Here is an 8,118-nt window from a genome sequence, read left to right on the forward strand (position 1 = left end):
CCGCGGAGGTTCCATGATTTGACTTTACAAAATATGAAGCAATTTCACTTTGTTAAACAAAAAACCATCAATGGTGACGAACGGTATACCTACGGTATATACCCGTCTATAACTATATATAAACACTGATAACACAGGCCAACAGCAAAAATAGTGTTTATACATGGTTTACGAGTATGCCGCAATTCAAATGGAGTTCAGGCACTACTTTATTAATTCCTTTATTATTTCACATCCGTTTAAACTGCTTCACCCGAAAAATTTTTGCTCATCTTGGCTCCATTAACCATGGAGCGAGCTTTCTCAATTATCGATCTGACCATACGTTCAGACAAACCAAACAATTTTGGAGTATGTGAATAATTAAATGGTAAGTTATACCTGCTAAACATAGTATTCACGCATGTCATTTGATAAATATTCTATGTCGATATCTATCTACAAATTTAAGACCATTAGATTGAAATGGGCTTCACATTTAGCAAGAAAGCCTTTGAAAATTGTAAATGCTTCCGATTTATATGATTATAAATATAGTATAATATATATATTATATAATTATTTATATACTTTAATATAATATATAAATTATAATAACCAGTCAATAGTTCTTTCCATCTATTGTAGAAGACGAAATCAGACCACACACAACTGAATGTTGGGCGGCAATCAGAACAATCATAAATAATGATTGTTAAGGCAATTGCGGCATTGAATTATTTTCATTCATACAGGCTTTCATAATAACCATTAAGTAGGGATTGGACTTAATTCGGATTCCATTTTGTGCAAAACTTATCCGGTCGTCAATCCAAAATGACAAAACGTTGTACTTTTTGAAAATAAAAGTTTGAGACTTTTTTCAAACATTTTTTATTTTGAAAATTGATATAATAAAAATTTTACAAAAAAAATGCCTTCGCCCCCTTACATAAATTTGCACGACTTCAATAAACCATTGTAAACTTCGAGTTCCGGGTATAAAAAGAATGGAAAAACAAGAAAGGAAAGCTAACTTCGGGCGGAGCCGAAGTTTATATACCCTTGCAGTTAGGTAGCAGCTTATATAATTATTTATATGTCGGAACGTATATAGTTGATCATTACACAGCTCCACAAAAAAAAAAAAAAAAAAAAAAAAATTCAGAGATCAGACCATACCTCCTATATGGATTTGGGGTCGCTGAATCCGAATCCGTGGTCAGTTGGTCGCCATCACGTCAGGTTTTCGAGAAAATAACGGTTGAATAGTCGAAAAACGCCGTTTTTGGCCATTTTCGAAAAATCGTACCGCAAAATTCTGATGTGTTACAAACCTAATTCAAAATGGAAATGAAAGGCTGATTTGTGATCTTTAAAACGAGCTCCATGCCAAATTTTTCGCATGCACCGTTAGGACAGGGGGTGCGTTTATATGTAGGCATCTTAGCAAAAAATGTATGCCGAACACAAAAATTTCAAAATTCAGCATATTCAAATAAAACATGGTACCCGGGGGTTTTTGGGGTCGCTGAATCCGAATCTGAGGTCAGTTTGACGCCATCACGTCAAGTTTCTTCATAACCTCAAAAAACACACTTTTCACTTTTCAAAATGGATTTGAGCAATACATATATATATATTTTATTATAAATATTTATATATATATTCCAATTTTATTTATAAATATATTTATATATAAAATATGAATAGAGTATTTAGGAGCTATAGGAAAAAATCTACCGATCCCGGTCGTTTCGACTTGTATATTGCGTGCTAAGAAAAAACGGATATGTGAAAAGCTTGAAGTTGATAACATTAAAACGAAAAGACCACTTCGCGTAGAAACCGACAAACAGACAGAATGAAAAGCCTATATTAGCTCAGGAGATGATCCTGCTCCTGATGCAGTAGATGCGTTGCACACTTTTGAACAAAATTATATTAGCCTCAATTTTCTGGTGTAAATATACAATCCGTTGCTTTTTTTTTTGGATTGCACCATTGAGGTGGAAATCTATCTGGGTCTTCGTCTGCTCCTGGGCAGTTAGGGTATTCTGGGCTTTCCTCGTTTCCGATTCTGTGGAGGTACTTTGGTAGGGTGGGTAAGTTGGTAACCTACTTTGCCCTTGTCTCTTCAGATCCACTCTTGTAGGTTTGGGATTATTCTATGCGTCGATCTGCCTTTGGTTGCCTTTACTGAACGAACTTCCCAATGACCTCCTGGGGTACAATACTTCTCCGTTGTTAAGTGGATTCATAGATCTCCTCCGCTTCATTTGCGAGAATGGCAATAGGGATCATTCCTGCCAAGACGAGGGCTGTATCCTCCGAGATGGTTCTGAAGCCTGATATGACACGTAACGCTGCAAGCTGGTACGATGCCCCCAGCTTCCTCCTAAGCCCTTGGTTTCCTCGGGATTATGCAGCAGATATCGGCGGGGCATACAGTAGGGCAGACGTGACGACACTGGACAGAAGTCGTCTTCTGCCTTCTTTTGTGCCTGCAATTTTTGGCAGCATCCGTGAGAGTGCTCCTCGGATTCCAGATGCTCTTTTGGTCACGTTCTCCATGTATGACAGCCTGTTGTCCAGCATTACTCCTAGCTACTTGATCGAATTCTTGGATCTTATTGAGCAGTTGCCTACTTGGATGGTAATATGCTCCATCTTCTTCCTGCTTCCTGCACCTTCCGGAATCCATACAGATTGAAGAAGAGCGCTCCTTTCTCATATTCTTATATAAGGAGCGCTCCAAATAAGGTGTCGAATCTTCCATCTTTTTTTAAAAGTGTCTTGCTCTTGAAGGTCTCTACGAAGACCTCCGGCTTTTCCTTAATTTCCTGTTTTGGGACGACGTTTGGAACTCCGTCGGGCCCTGGAGTCTTCCTAGCGCCGATGCATTAGGTACAAGGCAATATGTGTGCCACACATTATGTAAATATGTATAATGATCGATATTATGTTGACATATGCCAAAAATAAAATACTTTTGAAGTAGGACACCAAAAAAACCAAAAATTAGTTCGTAGATAATAAAGTGGTCGTAATAAATTTTTGCCTACTCAGTCACCTGCAAATTCTTACGATGTTTTCTTATTTTGAACGCGACATTCATACGCATTTCAACAGAAAAAATAGAGTAGTTTAGTCTTATCAGATTATAAATTAATATCATTGGCGCTTGCGACATTAAAAAAGAATATTTGTTACACAAGCCGACAACTTTTACTTTTTTTCCCCTACGCAAAATATAAACAGCTCCAGAAACTTTAAGCTCCATTCAACCAAAGTCCTAAACTATTATAGGTTCCATTACCCACAGTTTCCGTAGTACACCTAAGAGAAGAAATTTTTCAAATTTTACCATATATTGAATTATGTAGGCCGTATAATTGCGTTGACCATAAGTATTTTTAGTAAATATCAATTTTGAAATGTATGTATACCAACTAAAATAAAAAAATTTTATCAAGCAGTTACCATATTTTTGGAATACTCATCAAAAGTTTAAATCTCCAATTTTCTTTATTTATTTTTTTATTGAAATAAGTAATTTTTAATCTCACATTTTCAAAAAGTCATGATTATAAATGTTGATTGAATACTGATTGAAGAAATTATTGTATAACTAACTATTATAAATGCAAAAAAATTATTTCGAGTTTTCCCTTAAATTCAAAATTAAACAAGAAAGGAAAGCTAACTTCGGGCGGAGCTGAAGCTAATATACCCTTGCAGTTGAGTCGCAGTCCGCTAGGAGGTGACACGCATCTTATATTATTAGATATACAGCGGATTGTATATAATCGGCCGATCCTTATGAAATTTGGCATTTCGAATTATTTTGCCCAAAGAGGAACCCCCATTGAAACTCCCATCCTTCTAACTTGAAAAACAACGAAGTTATAGCATTTCCGATCAATCAGTTATTTGGCAGCTATAGGAAATAGTCGGCCGATCCTTATGAAATGCGACAAATCATATTGTTTTTTTCAATATAGAATCTGTACCAAATCTCATCTATCTAACTTAAAAAACAACAAAGTTATGCTAATTTCGATCGCTCTATGACAGCTATAGGATATAGTCGGTCGATCCTTACGAAATTTTGTATATAAGATATTTTTTTCAAATATAACATGTGTGGAAAGTCCCAACCCTCTAACTTAAAAAACACCAAAGTTATGGCATTTCCGATCAATCAGTTATATGGCAGCTATAGGATGTAGTCGACCGATCCGGGCCGTTCCTACTTATATACTGCCTGCAAAGGAAAGAAGGATGTGTGCAAAGTTTGAACTCGATAGCTTTAAAACTGAGAGACTAGTTTGCGTAGAAACAGACAGACGGACAGACGGTCAGACGGACAGACGGACATGCTTATATCGACTCAGGAGGTGATCCTGATCAAGAATATATATACTTAATAGGGTCGGAGATGTCTCCCTGCGTTACTTTTGACGAAAATTATAATTATACGGCAGCCCACGAGGTAACGACCTGCATGCCTTGGCGTGCGCAAGAAGACTCTATATATTGCCGAAGAATTAACAATTTTCTGTAGGCATCCGATTTCAATAGATTATACATAAATCGAAGGGCATTGTTTTAATTAGATAATTTTTGTTCAAACATTTTCCAAAAGTCGTTTGGTTTGGGAGAAATTAGGGTGAAAGTAAAAAAAATTTTGAATCATTAAATTAGGGCTGGTGGAAACATTTTAGTCCCCAGATAGAAAGTATTCGCATTCTACTCCTAAATACGCGTCGATTGGTACGTCAACCGACTTCTTTCAGAAGTTATTCAAGTTATTCCATTTTTACAGCTTTTTCCAAATGAAGGCCAAATGAATTGTCTGTTTGGACTATTTTTTTCTTAACAATCCAACTATTCCAACTGAGCAACTACTGTTATAAAACTTTTTGGAATACCTTAATCTTACGTTAAAAAATTTAAAAAACTATGTTAATTAAAAAATTTATAACTTTATAATCAAGAAAGAAAAATGTGCTTTACATCGTTGAAAAGGTTTTTTAAATATCTATTTCACTTTTTTTAAGACCAAATGTAATAGTGGACAAACAAAAAAAAAAATTCTTAAATATTTCGAAAAAAAAATATTTTTCGAAATTGGCTCATTAGATCTTATTTATATTGCACGTGGCGATAGCCCTTGAGATGAAGCAACTTTTGATATATCGCTTATATCTGGCAAAATTCGTTAACTCAAGATATAGTCCTATAAGTGCAGCTACCAATTTTGTGCAGCCACCTGTAAAGATTGGTGTTACCACTAAGCATACAACATACATATATGTACGTAACAGCATTATATACGTAACGTAACATACATTATATATGTTGTATGGTTAGTGGTCATACATTACATTATACATACATTATATATGTTGTATGGTTAGTGGTGTTACGTACACATGCATACATATGTACAAACATGAATGTGTATATTTGATGGGGAATTTTTTTTTCTTGTGCATGTATTCTTTCAACTTTTATCCTTTACCAGCCATATAACTGAACGATTGGAAATGGCACAACCTTTCTATTTTTAAAGATGCTTGGGGCTGTTTCCAACATTTTATTACAAAATTAATTTGATGGTGAAATTCTCACAAGGATCGGCCAACTATATACGATCCGTTACATATATAATAATATATGCTGCTACTTAACTGCAAGGGTATAGCAACTTCGGCTACGGCCGAAGTGAGCGTTACTTTCTTGTTTAAGATGCTCTTTGAAATTTTGAGCTTACATACCGTTCGTACATATATGCACATATGTGTGTGATAAATTAATAAAAACAAATTTGATATACCCTTGCGGTTAAGGGGGCAGGATGGTTTGAGCCTTCAAACAAATTTTTTTTCACAAATTGTTTATATAATGGAACATTTTCTCTTGAATATCCTGTGAAAGTTTCATGTCGATCGGACTAAAGCTCGCTGCGATACCGATTTTCTAGTTACTTTCTATCCATATACTTTCAATTGCTTTTAAAACTTTAGACGCGTTTTTTCTCAAAAAAACTTTTTCAAGATTAGATCTAAATAAAATTTTTCACACACCTTTTATACATAAATACTTTATTTAAAAAATATTCAGGAAATAATGGGCTGATTTTTATGTTAAAATGGTACCTCCAACTTTACAACCGCGCCAAAAATTCAAAATCGCATATTTTTCAATATGACTTCGTTCATCCGCACAAGAAACTAATATTTTAAGTAAATCAATTCAATTTTTTTATTTCCGACAAAACTGTAAGGCCAAACTTTACGCACCGCAAGATACAAATTTTTTGAAGAGACTCCGACCGACTGCCCATCAAGGGATAAATAATAACACAGGCCAACAGCAAAAAATTTCCACGCATAAGCTCCCCTGAACCAAAGTCCAGAACAAACATAGGTTCTATCACCCACAGTTTCCGCGGTACACCTTAGAGAAGAAATTTATCAAATTTTACCATATATTGAATTATGTAGGCCGTGGAATGGCTATGACCATCATTGTTTTTAGTACATATCATTTTTGAAATGTATGTGTACCAACTAAAATTAAAAAATGGTATCTAACAGTTGGTACACAAAATGGTACCATATCTTTGGAATTCTCATCCAAAGATGAAATCTCCGATTTTCTACATTAATTTCTGGTCTTCTATGATTTTTCCCCAAACATTTTCCTATGCAAGATTTTTATTTTCTTATTGAAATCAGTAGATCATACCATGTTTTAATTTTGGATTTAAGGGAAAACGCGAAATAATTTTATTGAATTTATTATAGGTGGTTAAACATAATTTTACAAGCTTTACTACACAAGCTGAACCGGCAATATATACGGTTTGAACATAGAAACAGTTTTAGATAGCTATGACTTTTAGAAAATATGAGATTAAAAACTCCAATTTAATTGAAGAAAATATTGTTTAACCATCTATATTAAATGGTTATCTAAAACTGTTTCTATGTTCAAAACGTTTTTATTGCATGACTTTTTGAAAATATGAGTCATGGTTATGAGTCTATGAGTATATGAGACTACAATTTCTGTAAGCTTTACTACACAAGCTGAACCGGCAATATATACGTTTTGAACATAGAAACAGTTCATATATCTTATGTACAAAATTTCATAAGGATCGGCCGACTATATCCTATAGCTGTCATAGAACAATCGAAATTGGCATAACTTTGGTGTTTTTTAAGTTAGAAAGATGGGACTTGGTACAGATTACTCTTTAGGCAAAATAATTCAATATGCCAAATTTCATAAGGATCGGCCGACTATATACGATCCGCTATATATCTAATAATATAAGATTCGTGGCGCCACCTAGCGGACTGCGACTCAACTGCAAGGGTATATCAACTTCGGCTCCGCCCGAAGTTAGCTTTCCTTTCTTGTTTAATTTAAGTTGGTACACATACATTTCAAAAATGATATGTACTAGAAACAATGATGGTCATCTTCATTACACGGCGTACATAAATCAATATATGGTAAAATTTGATAAATTTCTTCTCTTATGTGTACCGCGGAAACTGTGGGTGATAGAACCTATGTTTGTTCTGGACTTTGTTTTAGGGGAGCTTATAGGTTATGGAGCAGGTTAAATTATGCGTGGAGATTTTTTGCTATTGGCCTGTGTTATTTCTTAACAAAAAAATGCCTAGATACTCTCCAAATATAGCCCTCTATTGTGTAAAAAAATTGAATAATTATATTCACTCAGAAATGGAAAAAAATTCGCAAAAATCTGTTTTTTTTTTTTCAGCCTCTGAAACCCTCCTGCCCCCTTAAGTGGCAACTTATTTCATAAGATATATTTCGTAAAATTGGATAATTAACCAATCTTTGGGAAAGTTTGTGTGTAAATTAATTTATAAGATAATAAAAACTTTGAAAAAAGTCTCAATCTATCTTCAGATATATAGCAGCTATAAAATATACTTGGCCGATCTTTGTGAAATTTTATAGATCGCATGAGTTCTCCCAAAATATAATGCATCCTTACTATGGATTCTAAATTTTCAAGTTGATCCGACTAATAGTTTCGGAGATACAGTCTTGAAAAGGTGTACGCTCGAGGTAGGGTATAGGCAGAGC

This window comes from Drosophila ananassae (genome assembly GCF_017639315.1).
Source record: "Drosophila ananassae strain 14024-0371.13 chromosome 4 unlocalized genomic scaffold, ASM1763931v2 tig00000054, whole genome shotgun sequence".
NCBI lineage: Eukaryota > Metazoa > Arthropoda > Insecta > Diptera > Drosophilidae > Drosophila > Drosophila ananassae.